This window comes from Mytilus californianus, unplaced genomic scaffold (assembly GCF_021869535.1).
Source record: "Mytilus californianus isolate M0D057914Y unplaced genomic scaffold, xbMytCali1.0.p SCAF_14, whole genome shotgun sequence".
NCBI classification, from domain to species: Eukaryota; Metazoa; Mollusca; class Bivalvia; order Mytilida; family Mytilidae; genus Mytilus; species Mytilus californianus.
The window spans coordinates 18327566-18349072 of NW_026262626.1; the positions used below are offsets into that span (position 1 = coordinate 18327566).

The following is a 21507-nucleotide window of genomic DNA, read 5'->3' on the forward strand; positions in this document are numbered from 1 at the left end:
TTGGCATGAAGTGGAAGCTGTCATCTCTCTGCAGCATTATTAACTGTCTTTAGATATATAGTTAATAATAATGTATAAATCTAGCATGATAAGACGAATCCTTCGCATCGTCTAATAACACATGTGAAATTTGAGTGTTTCTTGTGCTGCTCATCAGACATAACTTATTCAAACTGATTATATTGATTCATGAACTTTCAAATGTGTGTTCGTGCTAACCAATGATGATATGATTTTGAAATTTTTTCAAGTCCCTATTGGCCGTATATCTTTTCAAATACTTAAGGATTAAACACCCTTGACTTTCAACTGGTCTCTCTTATGATGATACATTTGGAAAAACACTTAGGATGCACCACATTTATAGAATACGTATGAAGCGTGAAATGTTATACGAACTGTATACTGTATTTCACTCATTTAAGTTATATTTTTTGTTGCATACCCGATAAATGTTGATATAGTAAGATACCCCCTTTTAAATAGACGTTGTCTGTTTAACACTCTAGATGTTTATACTGTATAAAACCCCCTTTAGTTTGAAAATGCAAAGTACACTCACCACGAGGTCTACACTGTGCTACACGCCAAATAGTAGATATATTGTGTAACGCAGTTTAAAAAATAGGCGGAGGATATCAAATGGACATTCGAACTCAAAAGTCAAAGACAAACTGACAGCACAATACCACAAACGGAAAACGAATTTGTGATTGCGTACCTAAAGGTACTAGGATTTTCAGTATAACACCCTTTAAGTGTACTGTATGTAATATCAATTTAAGATAACAATTCCTAACATTCCATTGGACACTGTGTCACCTCAGAGTAAAAGTGACGATGTTACGCCGTATATTTTAGTGGGAATTATGCATATGTTGAAGCATTCTCATTCTGTGTTCACAGTGAACACGTTTTATGGTGCTAAGCAGGCACTCTTAAACACATGACTCAGGTTGAGACGTTTCACTAAGGCTTAGACGTCAATACTTTGAATCAAACCCTTCAAATGGATACCGCGTTAAATACCATTGATACATACATTTAGGTCTTAATTAACATTCACATGTTATACTAATATCTAATTGCTTGGATTGGATGACTTGATTTTTAACCCCCTTTTTTTACAGAAAATAAAATATTCTTTCAGGTACTCCATCACAAGTTCGTTTTTTGTTTTGTGGCATTGTGTTTTCTGTTTGTCTTTGATGTTTTTAGTTCGAATGCCCATTTCATATCCTCCGCCTCTCTTTGAACTAAGTTACACAATGCAGACACCCCGTGGTGTGTGTATTTTGCAATTTCAAACTAAAGGGAGTGTTATACAGTATAAACATCTAGAGTCTCAAGTACACAACGTCTATCTAAAAGGGAGTGTGAAGTAGAATTTGTATGAGAAAAAATTCACCACGCACTATTTGTGACATCATTCTTTGTGAGGTTTTCATCGTGCAATAAATGCTAGATGTGCGTATTAACGTGCGCAGATTCACAATAAAATCGAATCTATAGAGAAGCTAAGTTTCAGCCAACGTAAGTTATTTTTTCTAATTTTTAATTGTTATATATGAAATAAGTTATATAAAAGAAAAGCCAATGCACCTAAGATCAACTTATACTGTAGGAAAAAGATTCCTAGAATCTTAATAACTACTTATTATAAATCTACTATTTAATATAATGGAAGTTATTCAAACATGAACTTGAAAATAATACTTTAAAAATCTATTGCGTTCGAAGCGTTTGTTTTGGTTTATCGTCATCAGGAATGCTCAGTCAAATTAATTTGATTTTAAGGCCAGGAATGTATAACTACGTGTGAACCTAGTTATATAAAAGAAAAGCCAATGCACCTAAGATCAACTTATACTGTAGGAAAAAGATTCCTAGAATCTTAATAACTACTTTTTATAAATCTAATGAACAAAAAGGGAGAATTGAAGAAAGGTAATAAAGCAATCATGTCAATTCCGAAGTCCAGACGATTTAGCTTTATAATACACTCGGTACAAACACTTCACTAGCAACAATATCGACACCGAGCATGCACATGAATATATCACATTCCAGGGCTTGTGTTTCCTTTCATGATTTCCTGGATAGAGGGTTGCTGCTCACAAACCACGAGTTCAAAGTGGTTAAGTTGAAATCATCCCTTCACAAATTTTACGGACGCCACCATGAGTTGGTTGACCGTTTTTCAATATCTGTTTCACAGATGACGACGGATATTTTCCAATTATCGTAACTACAATCCCGTCCCCTTTTTCCCCTAATGTGATCTACCGAACTAGACTTATCACTACTGGATAAGTACTTACTTGAGAAACACGACAGGTATCACACGTGGAGCAGGATCTGCTTACTTTTTTGGAGCACCTTAGATGACCCCCACTTTTTAAGTTTGGTTTGTGTTGCTCAGTCTTTAGTTTTCTATGTTGTGTTTTGTGTATTGGTGTTCATACTTCATCGCCAATCTATTAACAATTTCTACTTGACAAGAGAGCTATTTAACTGTTAGTTCTCCTCAAACGTATAACGTTTCTCATCATTCTCATAGGCGCTTCATCGAGTCTTAATGCTTTATACTTGCTTGTATGTTTTCGCTTAACCATTTAAAATGTATAACATTACCAGCAAATGTTAAACACATGACTAATGTCCTAATCAATAGACTTTTACCATGATAATAAAATAAAAATGTAGAAATAATACTATGCAAATGGAATATAAAGATGAGAGTTGGACTAGGCATTAAGCGGAAGCTGTCACTCCACATTATTATTAACTGTCTTTAAATCAATAGTTAATAATAATGCATAATGATAATATCAAAAGCCTGATTAACACGTACATATAGTTTTTGGATGACCAAAAATTACATTCAGAGAGAATAAATTGGTATAATAAACCCGTGAATAAATACTTATCATGACTAAAACTATTGTAATTATGAGATTTTCGTATACACATCCTAGCGTAATAAGTATCTTTTCCGTAAAGATTTATACAATGTAAAGTAATTCACACGATAAGGGTTCAACATACCAGTATCTCCTTTAAAATAGTAACTATAAGGTTAAATCCTTATTTGGATATTTCAAAGTCGATGTCGGTTTTTTCCTTAACTAATAAATGTACGTACATGGATAGAAAACACACTAAATCGTGGAGAGGATAAAAAGGAAAAAGGAAACAAATCAATTATATTTTTGATAATGTAAGCTTATCGTTTTATATATGACCAATGAGATTTAAACAGAAATAATGATAACTTCCAGTTGTTGTCTTTAAGTTGTAGAGAAGCCGACAGTGCTTTACACTGTTTTAAATTTGACCCTCAATGACCTTAGACATATACATATATATATATAATAAGTTTATTGGTATATAATCATGTATTTGGTAAGTAAATGTCCTAAGTGCAGTATGAATTATTAAACGGACTTATTCTCGCTTGACAACAGACAAACGAATTGTGGCAAGCGTATCTGATGTATGTTAGTCAAGCAAAGTTAACCATAAGTGGTTATCAAATTGGCCTTGATAACTTCATGACCCTGTTGATCTCAACGGAACTAAAATTTTGTTTACAAACTAATGGCGGCAAGAATGCTGTATGTTCCAAACTAATAGCGGCAAGAATGCTGGATGAATGATATCAACAAAACACACCTGTTATAATGGAATTAATTTAAACATGAACTTGAAAATAATACTTTAAAAATATATTGCGTTCGAAGCGTTTGTTTTGGTTTATTGTCATCAGGAACGCTCAGTCAAATTAATTTGATTTTAAGGCCAGGAATGTATAACTACGTGTGAACCTAGGTATATAAAAGAAAAGCCAATGCACATAAGATCAACTTATACTGTTGGAAAAAGATTCCTAGAATCTTAATAACTACTTATTATAAATCTAATGAACAAAAAGGGAGAATTAAAGAAAGGTAATAAAGCAATCATGTCAATGCCGAAGTCCAGACGATTTAGCTTTATAATACACTCGGTACAAACACTTCACTAGCAACAATATCGACACCGAGATGCACATGAATATATCACATTCCAGGGCTTGTGTTTCCTTTCATGATTTCCTGGATAGAGGGTTGCTGCTCACAAACCACGAGTTCAAAGTGGTTAAGTTGAAATCATCCCTTCACAAATTTTACGGACGCCACCATGACTTGGTTGACCGTTTTTCAATATCTGTTTCACAGATGACGACGGATATTTTCCAATTATCGTAACTACAATCCCGTCCCCTTTTCCCCTAATGTGATCTACCGAACTAGACTTATCACTATTGGATACGTACTTACTTGAGAAACACGACAGGTATCACACGTGGAGCAGGATCTGCTTACTTTTTTGGAGCACCTTAGATGACCCCCACTTTTTAAGTTTGGTTTGTGTTGCTCAGTCTTTAGTTTTCTATGTTGTGTTTTGTGTATTGGTGTTCATACTTCATCGTCAATCTATTAACAATTTCTACTTGACAAGAGAGCTATTTAACTGTTAGTTCTCCTCAAACGTATAACGTTACTAATCATTCTCATAGGCGCTTCATCGAGTCTTAATGCTTTATACTTGCTTGTATGTTTTGGCTTAACCATTTAGAATGTATAACATTACCAGCAAATGTTAAACACATGACTTATGTCCTAATCAATAGACTTTTACCGTGATAATAAAATGAAAATGTAGAAATAATACTATGCAAATGGAATATAAAGATGAGAGTTGGACTAGGCATTAAGCGGAAGCTGTCACTCCACATTATTCTTAACTGTCTTTAAATCAATAGTTAATAATAATGCATAAATTTAGCATGATAAGACGAATTTTTCGCATTGTCTAGTTAAACATTTCAAATGGGAGTGTTTCTTCGGCTGCTTATTGGACGTAACTTATTCAAACTGATTAAATTGATTCATGCACTTTCAAATGTGTGTTCGTGCTTACAAATGACGAAATAATTTTGAAATTTTTCTCAAGTTCCTTTTAGTCGTATATCTTTTCAAATACTCAAGGATTACACACCATTGACTTCCAACTTTTAGCGTTGTTATCTTTTATGATGATACATTTTGAAAAGCCCTTTGGATGCACCACATTTATATAGTTCCATATTCATATTTAATCCTTTGGTAATTATTGATTGATAAGTGTAAATGAGTAATGTAACACTGTTTATCATGTGATCGAATGACAAAATATATCGGAAGTTGAAAAGTTATTAATCAGTTTCAATTTTGTCATTGATGAAAAAAACCTAAGGCATGTGAAATAACTGTGTGGTTCATAGACTCATGAAGCGTGCAATGATTCAATTTACACGAACTGTGCACTGTATTTCACTTAATTAAGTTCTATTCGTTGTTGCACACTCCATATAGATGGATATAGTAAGACACTCCCTTTAAGATAGACGTTGTGTACTTGAGACTCTAGATGTTTATACTGTATAACACTTCCTTTAGTTTAAAATTGCAAAATACACACACCACGCGGTGTCTGCATTGTGTAACTTAGTTCAAAGAGAGGCGGAGAATATCAAATTGGCATTCGAACTCAAAAATCAAAGACAAACTGAAAACACAATGCCACAAAACGAAAAACGAACTTGTGATGGCGTACCTGAAAGAATATTTTATTTTCTGTTAAATACCCGTTAGGTGTACTCTATGTAATACCAATTTAAGATAACAATTCCTAACATTCTATTTGATAATGTGTCCCCTCAGACTCAAATTGACGATGTTACGCCGTATATTCTAGTGGACATTGTGCATATTCTGTAGCATTCTTTTTCTGTATACGCAGTGAACACATTTTATGGTGCTAGGCAGACACTCTTGAACACATGATTCATGTTGAAACGTTTCACCAGGGCTTAGAAGTCAATACTTTGAATCAAACCCTTCAAATGGATACCGCGTTAAATACCATTGATACATACATTTAGGTCTTAATTAACATTCACATGTTATACTAATATATAACTACTTGGATTCGATGACTTGATTTTTAACCCCTCGGGAAAAAACACTGTAAATCGTCGTTTTAGTTATGTGTTATTTACTAACTACTGCATTGTTTTGTTATTATTTGTTAATACGACCCAAGTAGTAGAATACTTCCCTCGAATTGACCACTCCCTACTGGCATACCACCATATAATAACATACACTTATTTATCTAATCCTAAGTTATGTTTTCGAATGTAAATAGAACATGACTGTAAACCTCTCTGCAATAAGTATTGGAGGTGAAAAGAAGTAAATTTGTATGAAAAAAAATCCACAACGCACTATTTTTGACATTATCCTTTGTGAGGTTTTTATCACGCAATAAATGCTAAATGTGCGTATTAACGAGCGCAGATTCACAATAAAATCAATAAATTTACAGAAGAAAGACACAAAATAAATATTGTCGCAATTCACTCGCAATCTTATTGGAAATACTTAGTAATACCAACATTTAAACAAGGCGCGTATAGTGTTCAAATTTTTAGGGTAAAAAAAAACCCGTTTTTTAAAAATAAAGTTACCAAAAAGTTCACAGTATTAACAGTAGCATATGAAAATATATATTAGACTTTCTATTGAATTATTTCTACATTAAAAATATTGATGTGATGAAGGGATTTTAAAATTACGAGTAGTTTATTTTTAATTATGTTGTAGTTGGTGTGGAGGAGTGTATCAATTCGTTTTGGTTATTCGTCATCTTATTAATTGTTATAATGTTGTAGTCTGTTTGCGCATCCTTGTACAGTACGAATCTATCGAGAATCTAAGTTTCACCCAACGTAAGTTATTTTTTTTATTTTTTGCTTGTGAATAGATTCATATAGGAGGAAATAAGTAAAATATGCATTTATATTGAAAATAACATTATTTAATAGAAATAATTTGCCAAAAAACCCATTTTCTGGATAAATCATGAACAGGACAGCTAACACGCAAATCTTTTTAAAAGCGAAGGTTATAGAAAGATATACAAATACATGAATACGTCAAAAGCTATATGACCACACTTAATCTTGATATTCCTCTCAAATCAAATAATCGACTTTCAGATTCAAAATTTGACCTTGCCACATTTTGTATCTTTAAACGGCTACCAACGTCCTTTCTAATGGATACCAACATCCCAAAAAATATCAATAGCCTGATTAACACATACATATAGTTTTGGGATGACAAAAAAATCATTCAGAGAGAATAAATTGGTAAAATAAACCCGTGAATAAATACTTATCATGACTAAAACTATTGTAATTATGAGATTTTCAAATACACATCCTAGCGTAATAAGTATCTTTTCCGTAAAAATTTATTCTTATGTAAAGTAATTCACACGATAAGGGTTCAACATACCAGCATCTTCCTTAAAATAGTAACTATAAGGTCAAATCCTTATTTGGATATTTCAAGTCGATGTTGGTGTTTTCCTTTACTAATAAATATACGTACATATATAGAAAACAAACTAAATCTTGGAAAGGATAAAAAGGAAAAAGGAAAAAAATCAATTATATTTTTTGAAAATGTAAGTTTATCGTTTTATATATGAACATTGAGCTTTAAACAGAAATAATGATAACTTCCGGTTGTTGTCTCTAAGTTGTAAAGAAGATGACAGTGCTTTAAACTGTTTTAAATTTGACCCCCAATGACCAAAGACATGCATTCATATATAATAAGTTTATTGGTACATTATCATGTATTTGGTAAAAAAATGGCCTAAGTGCAGTATGAACTATTAAACGGACTTATTCTCGCTTGACAACAGACAAACGAATTGTGGCAAGCGTATGTGATGTATGTTAGTCAAGCAAAGTTAACCATAAGCGGTTATCAAATTGCTGTTGATAACTTCATGACCTCGTTGATCTCAACCGTATTAAAATTTTGATTCCAAACTAATAGCGACAAGAATGCTGGATGTTCCAAACTAATAGCGGCAAGGATGCTGGATACATGATATCAACGAAACACACCTGTAATAATGGAATTGATTTAAACATAAACTTGAAAATAATACTTTAAAAATCTATTGCGTTCGAAGCGTTTGTTTTGGGGTATCGTCCTTAGGAACGCTCAGTCAACTTAATTTGATTTCAAGGCCAGGAATGTATAACTACGTGTGAACCTAAGTATATAAAAGAAAAGCCAATGCACCTAAGATCAACTTATACTATTGGAAAAAAATTCCTAGAATCTTTTTAACTACTTATTATAAATCTAATGAACAAAAAGGGAAAATTTAAGAAAGATTATAAATCAACCATGTCAATGCCAAAGTACAGACGATTTAGCATTATAATACACTCGGGACAAACATTTCACTAGCAACAATATCGACACCGAGCATGCACATGAATATATCACATTCCAGGGCTTGTGTTTCCTTTCATGATTTTCTGGATAGAGGGTTGCTGCTCACAAACCACGAGTTCAAAGTGATAAAGTTGAAATCATCCCTTCGCAGATTTTACGGAAGCCACCATGAGTTGGTTGACCGCTTTTCAATATCTGTTTCACAGATGACGACGGATATTTTCTCATGATCGTAACAACAATCCCGTCCCGTTTTCCCCTAATGTGATGTACCGAACTAGACTTATCACTACTGGATAAGTACTTACTTGAACAACACGACAGGTATCACACGTGGAGCAGGATCTACTTACCTTTATGGAGCACCTTAGATGATCACCACCTTTTAAGTTTGGTTCATGTTGCTCAGTATTTAGGTTTCTATGTTGTGTTTTGTGTATTGGTGTTCATACTTCATTGCCAATCTATTAAAAATTTCTACTTGACAAGAGCGCTATTTACCTGCTAGTTCTCCTCAAACTTTAACGTTACTTAGCATTCTCATAGGCTCTTCATCGAGTCTTAATGCTTTATACTTGCTTGTATGTTTTGGCTTAACCATTTAGAATATATAAAATTACCAGCAAATGTTAAAAACATGAATTATGTCCCAATCAATAGACTTTTACCATGATAATAAAATAAAAATGTAGAAATAATAATATGCAAATCTAACATAAAGATGAGAGTTGGACTAGGCATTAAGCGGAAGCTGTCACTTCACATTATTATTAACTGTCTTTAAATCAATAGTTAATAATAATGTGTAAATTTAGCAAGATCAGACGAATTTTTCGCATCGTTTTGATAAACATGTCAAATAGGAGTGTTTCTTCGGCTGCTTATCGGACGTAACTTATCCAAACTGATTAAATTGATCCATGTACTTTCAAATGTGTGTTTGTGCTTACAAATGAGGAAATAACTTTGAAATATTTCTCAAGTTCCTTTTAGCCGTATATCTTTTCAAATACTCAAGGATTACACACCATTGACTTCCAACTTTTAGCGTTGGGCTCTTTTATGATGATACATTTTGAAAAGCGCTTAGGATGCACCACATTTATATAGTTCCATATTCATATTTAATCCTTTGGTAATTATTGATTGATAAGTGTAAATGAGTAATGGAACACTGTTTATAATGTGATCGAATGACAAAATATATCGGAAGTTGAAGCGTTATTAATCAGTTTCAATTTTGATATTGATAAAAAAAACCTAAGGCATGTGAAATATCTGTGTGGTTCATAGACGCATGAAGCGTGCAATGTTTCAACTTACACGAACTGTGCACTGTATTTCACTCAATTAAGTTCTCTTTTTTGTTGCACACTCCATATAGATGGATATAGTAAGACACTCCCTTTAAGATAGACGTTGTGTACTTGAGACTCTAGATGTTTTTACTGTATAACACTCACTTTAGTTTAAAATTGCAAAATACACACACCACGCGGTGTCTGCATTGTGTAACTTAGTTCAAAGAGAGGCGGAGAATATCAAATAGGCATTCGAACTCAAAAATCAAAGACAAACTGAAAATACAATGCCACAAAACAAAAAACGAACTGGTGATGGAGTACCTGAAAGAATATTTTTTTTTCTTTAAATACCCCTTAGGTGTACTCTATGTAATACAAATTTAAGATATCAATTCTTAACATTCTATTTGATAATGTGTCCCCTCAGACTCAAATTGACGATGTTACGCCATATATTCTAGTGGACATTGTGCATATTTTGTAGCATTCTTTTTCTGTATACGCAGTGAACACATTTTATGGTGCTAGGCAGACACTCTTAAACACATGATTCAGGTTGAGACGTTTCGCCAAGGCTTAGAAGTCAATACTTTGAATCAAACCCTTCAAACGGATACCGCGTTAAATACCATTGATACATACATTTAGGTCTTAATTAACATTCACATGTTATACTAATATCTAATTGCTTGGATTGGATGACTTCATTTTTAACCCCTCGGAAAAAAAAACCACTGTAAATCGTCGTTTTAGTTATGTGTTATTTACTAACTACTGAATTGTTTTGTTATTATTTGTAAATACGACCCAAGTAGTAGAATACTTCCCTCGAATTGACCACTCCCTACTGGCCTACCACCATATAATAACATACACTTATTTATCTGAGACTAAGTAATGTTTTTGAGTTTAAATACAACATGACTGTAAACCTCTCTGCAATAAGTATCGGAGGTGAAAAGAAGTAGAATTTGTATTAAAAAAAAATCCACAACGCACTATTTTTGACATTATCCTGCTGATTTTTATCACGCAATAAATGCTAAATGTGCGTATTAACGAGCGCAGATTCACAATAAAATCAATAAATTTACAGAAGAAAGACACAAACTAAATATTGTCGCAATTCACTCGCAATCTTATTGGAAATACTTAGTAATTCCAATATTTAAACTAGGCGCGTATAGTGTTCAAATTTTTAGGGTAAAAAAAACCCCGTTTTTCAAAAATAAAGTTACCGAAAACTTATCAGTATTAATGGAAGCATCTGCAAATATATTAGTTTTTTCTATTGAATTATTTCTACATTAAAAATATTGATGTAATGGAGGGATTTTAAAATTACGTGTACATGGTGTAGTTTATTTTTTAATTATGTTGTAATTGGTGTGGAGGAGTGTATCAGTTTGTTTTTGTTATTCGTCATCTTATTAATTGTTAATTGTTATAATGTTGTAGTCTGTTTGCACATCCTTGCACAGTACGAATCTATAGAGAAGCTAAGTTTCAGCCAACGTAAGTTGTTGTTTTTAATTTTTGCTTGTTATATATGAGGAAATGAGTAAAAAATGCATTTATTGAAAATAACATTATTTAATAGAAATAATTTGCCACAAAAACCCATTTTCTGGATAAATCATAAACAGGACAGCTAAAACGCAAATCTTCTTAAAGCGAAGGTTGTAGAAAGATATACAAATACATGAATACGGCAAAAGCTATATGACTACACTTAATCTTGATATTCCTCTCAAAATCAAATAATCGATTTTCAGATTTAAAATTTTATCTTGTCAGTTTTTGTATCTATCAACTGCTACCAACGTCCTTCCTAATGGATACCAACCTCTCAAAAAATATAAATAGCCTGATTAACACATACATATAGTTCTGGGATGACCAAATAATTAAATTCAGAGAGAATAAATTGGTAAAATAAACCCGTGAATAAATACTCATCATGATTAAAACTATTGTAATTAAGAGATTTTCAAATACACATCCTAGCGTAATAAGTATCTTTTCCGTAAAAATTTATACTTATGTAAAGTAATTCAAACGATAAGGGTTCAACATACCAGTATCTCCTTTAAAATAGTAACTATAAGTCTATCCTTATTTGGATATTACAAAGTCGATGTCGGTTTTTTCCTTTACTAATAAATATACGTACATGGATAGAAAACACACTAAATCGTGGAGAGGATAAAAAGGAAAAAGGAAACAAATCAATTATATTTTTGGAAAATGTAAGCTTATCGTTTTATATATGACCATTGAGATTTAAACAGAAATAATGATAACTTCCGGTTGGCGTCTTTAAGTTGTAAAGAAGACGACAGTGCTTTACACTATTTTAAATTTGACCCTCAATGACCTAAGACATATACATATATATATATATAATAAGTGTATTGGTACATTATCATGTATATGGTAAGTGAATGGCCTGAGTGCAGTATGAATTATTAAACGGACTTATTCTCGCTTGGCAACAGACAAACAAATTGTGGCAAGCGTATGTGATATATATTAGTCGAGCAAAGTAAAGCATAAGCGGTTATCAAATTGCTGTTGATAACTTCATGACCTCGTTGATCTCAACCGTATTTAAATTTTGTTTCCAAACTGATAGCGGCAAGAATGCTGGATGTTCCAAACTAATAGCGGCAAGAATGCTGGATGAATGATATCAACGAAACACACCTATTATTATTGAATTGATTCAAACATGAACTTGAAAATAATACTTTAAAAATCTATTGCGTTCGAAGCGTTTGTTTTGGTTGATCGTCATCAGGAACGCTCAGTCAACTTAATTTGATTTCAAGGCCAGGAATGTATAACTACGTGTTAACCTAGTTATATAAAAGAAAAGCCAATGCACCTAAGATCAACTTATACTGTTGGAAAAAGATTCCTAGAATCTTAATAACTACTTATTATAAATCTTATGAACAAAAAGGGAGAATTTAAGAAAGGTAATAAAGCAATCTTGTCAATGCCAAAGTCCAGACGATTTAGCTTTATAATACACTCGGGACAAACTTCACTAGCAACAATATCGACACCGAGCATGCACATGAATATATCACATTCCAGGGCTTGTGTTTCCTTTCATGATTTCCTGGATAGTGGGTTGCTACTCACAAACCACGAGTTCAAAGTGGATAAGTTAAAATTATCCCTTCACAAATTTTACGGACGCCACCATGAGTTGGTTGACCGTTTTTCAATATCTGTTTCACAGATGACGACGGATATTTTCCAATTATCGTAACTACAATCCCGTCCCCTTTTCCCCTAATGTGATGTACCGAACTAGACTTATCACTACTTGATAAGTACTTACTTGAGCAACACGACAGGTATCACACGTGGAGCAGGATCTGCTTACCTTTATGGAGCACCTTAGATGACCCCCACTTTTTAAGTTTGGTTTGTGTTGCTCAGTCTTTAGTTTTCTATGTTGTGTTTTGTGTATTGGTGTTCATACTTCATTGCCAATCTATTAACAATTTCTGCTTGACAAAAGTGCTATTTACCTGTTAGTTCTCCTCAAACGTATAACGTTACTTACCATTCTCATAGGCTCTTCATCGAGTCTTAATGCTTTATACTTGCTTGTTTTGTTTGGCTTAACCATTTAGAATATTTAAAATTACCAGCAAATGTTAAACACATGACTTATGTCCCAATCAATAGACTTTTACCATGATAATAAAATAAAAATGTAGAAATAATAATATGCAAATGGAATATAAAGATGAGAGTTGGACTAGGCATTAAGCGGAAGCTGTCACTCCACATTATTATTTACTGTCTTTAAATCAATAGTTAATAATAATGCATAAATTTAGCATGATAAGACGAATTTTTCGCATCGTCTTGTTAAACATGTCAAATGGGAGTGTTTCTTCGGCCGCTTATTGGACGTAACTTATTCAAACTGATGAAATTGATTCATGCACAATCATCCTATTAAATATTTAACAGTTCTACCTTTAGAAGTAGTAAATAAGCAGCCTGGTGAATCTCATTCAAAGTTTGTACGATCACGGAAAATAATTGAATCAAATTGGATTAAAAAATTACAGACAGTCTACCCTCTCAGTCTTAATGATAATATTATGGGAATTGGTAATATATCAAGAACCGTTGCTGTTAACATTTTGGATATAGTTTCTAAAACTGTTCGTAAAAACCGTTCTCATGGGCGTAGAAAAAATCGCAATCAAAGAAAATTTCGGACCAACCATACAAATATTTCGGACCTAATTTTTATTTCAAAATTCAAAAAACAACGGCAGATATTATTTATTAACAAAGCTCTGTTCTTTACTTATATATAAATTAAATAAAATTTTAGAGTATTGCAACACAATTTCATATTGCAGTCCTAAGTATGAAATCGTTCAAATTATAATGGCATATTGTTATTCTAAACTGTTTCCCAAAATTGATCGCCCTGAAGATCATAAAAAACTTTTTATTAAAATAAAGTATGTCAATAAAGGTTTTGATTTTGTAAATATTGCCGGTATTTTTAACGACCATTCTGTTAAAGAACAAATTCCTGGATATTTTGATAATACTGAACACCCTCTTATTTGTTATATTTACAAGAAATCTACATGAAAATTTGTGTTTAATTATAGCCAAGTCTGTAAAGATGTAAATATCAGTGAAAATACACCTACATCATGTAATTGTAGTAATTCCGAATACACTTATGGCCCCATTTCCCATGTTATAACAGGAGACCTTAACATCGTTCGCGACCGGGAGTTAAAATCATTCCTCAGTAAAGGACCTAAATATCGTTCCCCCGTCAATTATTAATTGGAATGAGTGTCGTAATATCATCCACGACTCACTTCGTGCTTACTGTTTGAAATGGATAAAACGGGAAAAGCTGACAAAAAATCTTTGGACTCTTTTTTTCATTCAGTAATGAAGATAGTTGATATACGTATACAACATTTTAAAGAACATTTTACTCTTAACAACAACCATAAAAATCCTATTTCTCGTATCAAACATAAACTAAAAGAACTAGCCGAGGAATTTGTTTTTGTCCCGGCTGATAAAGCTGCTAATAATATCATTATAGTTTGACGTAAATTTTACATTGAGGTTATGCAAAAGGAAATCACGAATTCACCAACATTCCAACTGACTTCATTTTCAGAAAACGATATCTGTAACAAACATAAACTATTAGCTACTTCTTCACAAGCAAAACCAAATACAATGAAAGTTCCAACTATGTACTGGCTTCCGAAGCTACACAAATCACCTTACAAATATAGATTTATTTCGTCTTGAAGTCATTGTTCCACTACTAAATTGTCTTTTCTACTTACTAGTACACTTTGTACAATCAAAAATCTGATTATAAATTGTTCAAATAAGGCCTTTGAAAATAGTGGAATTAACTACCCTATATACCACTTTGCCTCATATTATTATTAAGAAAAAATTCAAACACCTAATTAAATGGGCATTTAAAAAGTCGGAATGCGAATACATATGTTCAAACTCTTTTAGGTCATTTTTTAGTAGCAACAAACAAAAGAACTATGTCAATTGGACATGCTTTGATACCATATCTGCCCTAGAATTTTTACTTGATAACATTTTTGTTCGCTTTGGAGATTCCGTATATCGTAAAGTTATCGGAATTCCAATGGGGACTAACTGTGCACCACTTATTGCGGACCTGTTTTTGTATTGTTATGAGTTACAATTTATGACTAAAATCAGCAAAGACCCATCGAAACAACATCTGATACAAAAATTTAACAATACTTTTAGATATTTGGATGATATATTGGCTCTCAATAATGACAACTTCAGTGTGTATACTAAAGAAATTTATCCTGTTGAACTTACTTTAAATAGAGCTTATACTTACAATGACCACTGTCCTTTCCTCGATCTTTATATCTATATCATTAACGGGAAGCTTAATACAAAAATTTATGATAAAAGAGATGATTTTTCATTTCCTATCGTTAACTATCCATTTTTAGATGGTGACGTTCCCTTGTCACCATCTTATGGTGTTTATATATCTCAACTTGTACGATTCGCTCGTGTATTTAACAACGTTTTAGATTTTAACGAGAGAAATTTATGTATTACTGAAAAATTATTACACCAGGGTTTTCGATATCATAAACTAGTCAAAACATTTACTCAATTTTTTCATCGGTATAAGAACATCATTCGTAAATATAACTCAACATACAGACATCTTATACGTTCGGGTATTTCACATCCAATCTATTATGGTAATATTTTTTACAAAGCACAAAAATGTCAGTATTCACCTCAAAAGCTAACAAAACCATTAAACAGACTTATTATTATTTGTTTAGGGGCCAGCTGAAGGACGCCTCCGGGTGCGTGAGTTTCTCGCTGCATTGAAGACCCATTGGTGGCCTTCGGCTGTTGTCTGCTCTATGGTCGGGTTGTTGTCTCTTTGACACATTCCCAATTTCCATTCTCAATTTTATTATTAAGAAGGGATATAGTTACGATACTGTTGTCAGGTCATTAAAGATTGCATATTTTGGCTTTAATATCTATTCACTTATATGGTCTTTGCATCGGAATTAAACATATTTATTCTAAAACCAGTTGTTGGCATGACACGGGTTATGTTCTTCTCATATATTTTATGATAGTATAATACTAAACCCCTAACAGGAGGGATTGTGCCTGATATTCATATGATGAAGACATAATCTTTCAATCAGTGTAATTGAGATCTGGAGCTGGCATGTCATTAACTGCTAGTAGTCTGTTGTTATTTATGTATTATTGTCATTTTGCTTATTTTCTTTTGTTTCCTATTCTGACATCGGACTCGGACTTCTTTTGAACTGCGTTTCACTGTGCGTACTGTTGTGCGTTTGTTTTTTCTACATTGGCTAGAGGTATAAGGGGGGGGGGGGGGGTTGAGATATCAAAAAACATGTTTAACCCCGCCGCATTTTTGCGCCTGTCCCAAGTCAGGAGCCTCTGGCCATTGTTAGTCTTGTATCATTTTTAATTCTAGTTTCTTGTGTATAATTTGGAGTTTAGTATGACGTCCATTATCACTGAACTAGTATACATATTTGTTTAGGGGCCAGCTGAAGGACGCCTCCGGGTGCGGGAGTTTCTCGCTGCATTGAAGACCCATTGGTGGCCTTCGGCTGTTGTCTGCTCTATGGTCGGGTTGTTGTATCTTTGACACATTCCCCATTTCCATTCTCAATTTTACTTTCAAATGTCTGTTCGTGCTTACAAATGACGAAATAATTTTGAAATTTTTCTCAAGTTCCTTTTAGCCGTATATCTTTTCAAATACTCAGGGATTACACACCATTGACTTCCAACTTTTAGCGTTGTTTTCTTTTATGATGATACATTTTAAAAAGCCCTTAGGATGCACCACATTTATATAGTTCCATATTCATACTTAATCCTTTGGTAATTATTGATTGATAAGTGTAAATGAGTTATGGAACTCGATTTATCATGTGATCGAATGACAAAATATATCGGAAGTTGAAGCGTTATTAATCAGTTTCAATTTTGTTATTGATAAAAAAAACCTAAGGCATGTGAAATAACTGTGTGGTTCATAGACGCATGAAGCGTGCAATGATTCAATTTTCAAGAACTGTGCACTGTATTTCACTCAATTCAGTTCTATTCTTTGTTGCACACTCCATATAGATGGATATAGTAAGACACTCCCTTTAAGATAGACGTTGTGTACTTGAGACTCTAGATGTTTATACTGTATAACACTCCCTTTAGTTTAAAATTGCAAAATACACACACCACGCGGTGTCTGCATTGTGTAACTTAGTTCATTAGGCATTAGAACTCAAAATTCAAAGACAAACTGAAAACACAATGCCACAAAACGAAAAAACGAACTTGTGATGGCGTACCTGAAAGAATATTTTATTTTTCTGTAAAATACCCTTTAGGTGTACTCTATGTAATAACAATTTAAGATAACAATTCCTAACATTCTGTTTGATAATGTGTCCCCTCAGACTCAAATTGACGATGTTACGCCGTAAACCTCTCTGCAATAAGTTTTGGAGGTGAAAAGAAGAAGAATTTGTATGAAAAAAATCCATAACGCACTATTTTTGACATTATCCTTTGTGAGGTTTTTATCACGCAATAAATGCTGAATGTGCGTATTAACGAGCGCAGATTCACAATAAAATCAATAAATTTACAGAAGAAAGACACAAAATAAATATTGTCGCAATTCACTCGCAATCTTATTGGAAATACTTAGTAATACCAACATTTAAACAAGGCGCGTATAGTGTTCAAATTTTTAGGGTTAAAAAAAAACCGTTTTTCAAAAATAAAGTTACCGAAAAGTTAACAGTATCAATGGAAGAATATGAAAATATATTAGATTTTCTATTGAATTATTTCTACATTAAAAATATTGATGTGATGAGGGGATTTCAAAATTACGTGTAGTTTATCTTTAATTATGTTGTATTTAGTGTAGAGGAGTGTATCAGTTCGTGTTTGTTATTCGTCATCTCATTAATTGTTGTAGTCTGTTTGCGCATCCTTGTACAGTACGAATCTATAGAGAAGCTAAGTTTCACCCAACGTAAGTTATTTTTTTAAATTTTTGCTTGTTAATAGATTTATATATGAGGAAATTAGTAAAAAATGCATTTATTGAAAATAACATTATTTAATAGAAATAATTTGCAAAAAACCCATTTTCTGGATAAATCATGAACAGGACAGCTAACACGCAAATATTTTTAAAAGCGAAGGTTATAGAAAGATATACACATACATGAATACTTCAAAGCTATATGACCACACTTAATCTTGATATTCCTCTCAAAATCAAATAATCGATTTTCAGATTTAAAATTTGACCTTGTCACTTTTTGTATCTTTGAACGGCTACCAACGTCCTTTCTAATGGATACCAACATCCCAAAAAATATCAATAGCCTGATAAACACATACATATAGTTCTGAGATGACCAAAAAATTACATTCAGAGAGAATAAATTGGTATAATAAACCCGTGAATAAATACTTATCATGACTAAAACTATTGTAATTATGAGATTTTCAAATACACATCCTAGCGTAATAAGTATCTTTTCCGTAAAAATTTATACTTATGTAAAGTTATTCACACGATAAGGGTTCAACATACCAGTATCTTCCTTAAAGTAGTAACTTTAAGGTAAAATCTTTATTTTGATATTTCAAAGTCGATGTAGGTTTTTTCCTTTACTAATAAATATACGTACATGGATAGAAAACAAACTAAATCTTGGAGAGGATAAAAAGGAAAAAGGAAACAAATCAATTATATTTTTTTGAAAATGTAAGTTTATCTTTTTATATATGAACATTGAGATTTAAACAGAAATAATGATAACTTCCGGTTGGTGTCTTTAAGTTGTAAAGAAGATGACAGTGCTTTACACTGTTTTAAATTTGACCCTCAATGACCTAAGACATATATATATATATATATATATAATAAGTTTATTGGTACATTACCATGTATTTGTTAAGTAAATGGCCTAAGTGCAGTATGAATTATTAAACGGACTTATTCTTGCTTGACAACAGACAAACGAATTGTGGTAAAAGAGGGACGAAAGATACCAGAGGGACAGTCAAACTCATAGATCGAAAACAAACTGACAACGCCATGGCCAAAAATAAAAAGACAAACAGACAAATAATAGTACAGATGACACAACATAGAAAACTAAAGACTAAGCAACAAGAACCCCACCAAAAACTGGGGGTGATCTCAGGTGCTCTGGAAGGGTAAGCAGATCCTGATCCACATGTGGCACCCGTCGTGTTGCTTATGTTGTTACAAATTCGGTAAATAGTCTAATTCGGTAAGTCACATTCGTGATAAGCGTATGTGATGTATGTTAGTCAAGCAAATTTAATAATAAGCGGTTATCAAATTGCTGTTGATAACTTCATGACCTCGATGATCTCAACCATATTAAAATTTTGTTTCCAAACTAATAGCGGCAAGAATGCTGGATGAATGATATCAACGAATTTCAAACACAACTGTTATAATATAATTGATTTAAACATAAACATGAAAATAATACTTTAAATATCTATTGCGTTCGAAGCGTTTGTTTTGGTTTATTGTCATCAGGAACGCTCAGTCAAATTAATTTGATTTTAAGGCCAGGAATGTATAACTACTTGTTAACCTAGGTATATAAAAGAAAAGCCAATGCACCTAAGATCAACTTATACTGTTGGAAAAAGATTTTTAGAATCTTAATAACTACTTATTATGAATCTAATGAACAAAAAGGGAAAAAGCAATCATGTCAATGCCGAAGTCCAGACGATTTAGCTTTATAATATACTCGGGACAAACATTTCACTAGCAACAATATCGACACCGAGCATGCACATGAATATATCACATTTCAGGGCTTGTGTTTCCTTTCATGATTTCCTTGAGAAAGGGTTGCTGCTCACAAGGAAGCTATTAAACCACGAGTTTAAATTGGTAAAGTTGAAATCATACCTTCGTAAATTTTACGGACGCCACCATGAGTTGGTTGACCGTTTTTTGATATCTGTTTCCCAGGTGACGACGGATATTTTCCAATTATCGTAACTACGATCCCGTCCCCTTTTCCCCTAATATGATCTACTGAACTAGACTTATCACTACTTCATAAGTACTTACTTGAGCAACACGACAGGTATCACACGTGAAGGAAGATCTGCTTAACTTTTTGGAGCACCTCTGATGACCCCAACTTTTTAAGTTTGGTTCGTGTTGCTCAGTCTTTAGTTTTCTATGTTGTGTTTTGTGTATTGGTGTTCATACTTCATCGACAATCTATTAAGATTTTCTACTTGACAAGAGTGCTATTTACCTGTAAGTTCTCCTCAAATTTATAACGTTACTAAGCATTCTCATAGGCGCTTCAACGAGTCTTAATGCTTTATACTTGCTTGTATGTTTTGTCTTAACCATTTAGAATATATAAAATTACCAGCAAATGTTAAAGACATGAATTATGTCCCAATCAATTGATGCAAATGGAATATAAAGAAGAATGATGGACTAGGCATTAAGTGGAAGCTGTCACTCCACATTATTATTAACTGTCTTTAAATCAATAGTTAATAATAATGCATAAATTTAGCATGATAACACGAACTTTTCGCATCGTCAAGTTAAACATGTCAAATGGGAATGTTTCTTCGGCTGCTTATTTGACGTAACTTATTCAAAGATTCGTGCACTTTCAAATGTGTGTTCATGCTTACAAATGACGAAATAATTTTGAAATTTTTCTCAAGTTCCTTTTAGCTGTATATCTTTTCAAATACTCAAGGATTACACACCATTGACTTCCAACTTTTAGCGTTGGGCTCTTTTATGGTGATCAATTTTGAATGGCACTTAGGATGCACCACATTTATATAGTTCCATATTCATATTTAATCCTTTTGTAATTATTGATTGATAAGTGTAAATGAGTAATGGAACACTGTTTATCATGTGAGCGAATGACAAAATATATCGGAAGTTGAATTGTTACTAATCAGTTTCAATTTTGTTATTGATAAAGAAACCTAAGGCATGTGAAATAACTGCGTGGTTCATAGACGCATGAAGCGTGCAATGTTTCAACTTACACGAACTGTGCACTGTATTTCACTCAATTATGTTCTCTTCTTTGTTGCACACTCCATATAGATGGATATAGTAAGACACTCCCTTTAAGATAGACGTTGTGTACTTGAGACTCTAGATGTTTATACTGTAAAACACTCTC

At 32.7% G+C, this 21507-nt stretch overlaps 1 protein-coding gene across 1 annotated transcript in view; it reads left to right on the plus strand.

Moving 5' to 3' along the window:
- The first annotated feature begins 1500 nt into the window (after positions 1–1500).
- Positions 1501–21507, plus strand: part of LOC127724319 (BTB/POZ domain-containing protein 6-like) — a 35554-nt gene continuing 15547 nt past the window's right edge. The window contains exons 1-4 of the mRNA XM_052231249.1: positions 1501–1533; positions 6761–6817; positions 11114–11170; positions 18246–18302. The gene's annotated coding sequence lies outside the window, so the exon portion shown is untranslated. The remainder of the gene's footprint in view (positions 1534–6760; positions 6818–11113; positions 11171–18245; positions 18303–21507) is intronic.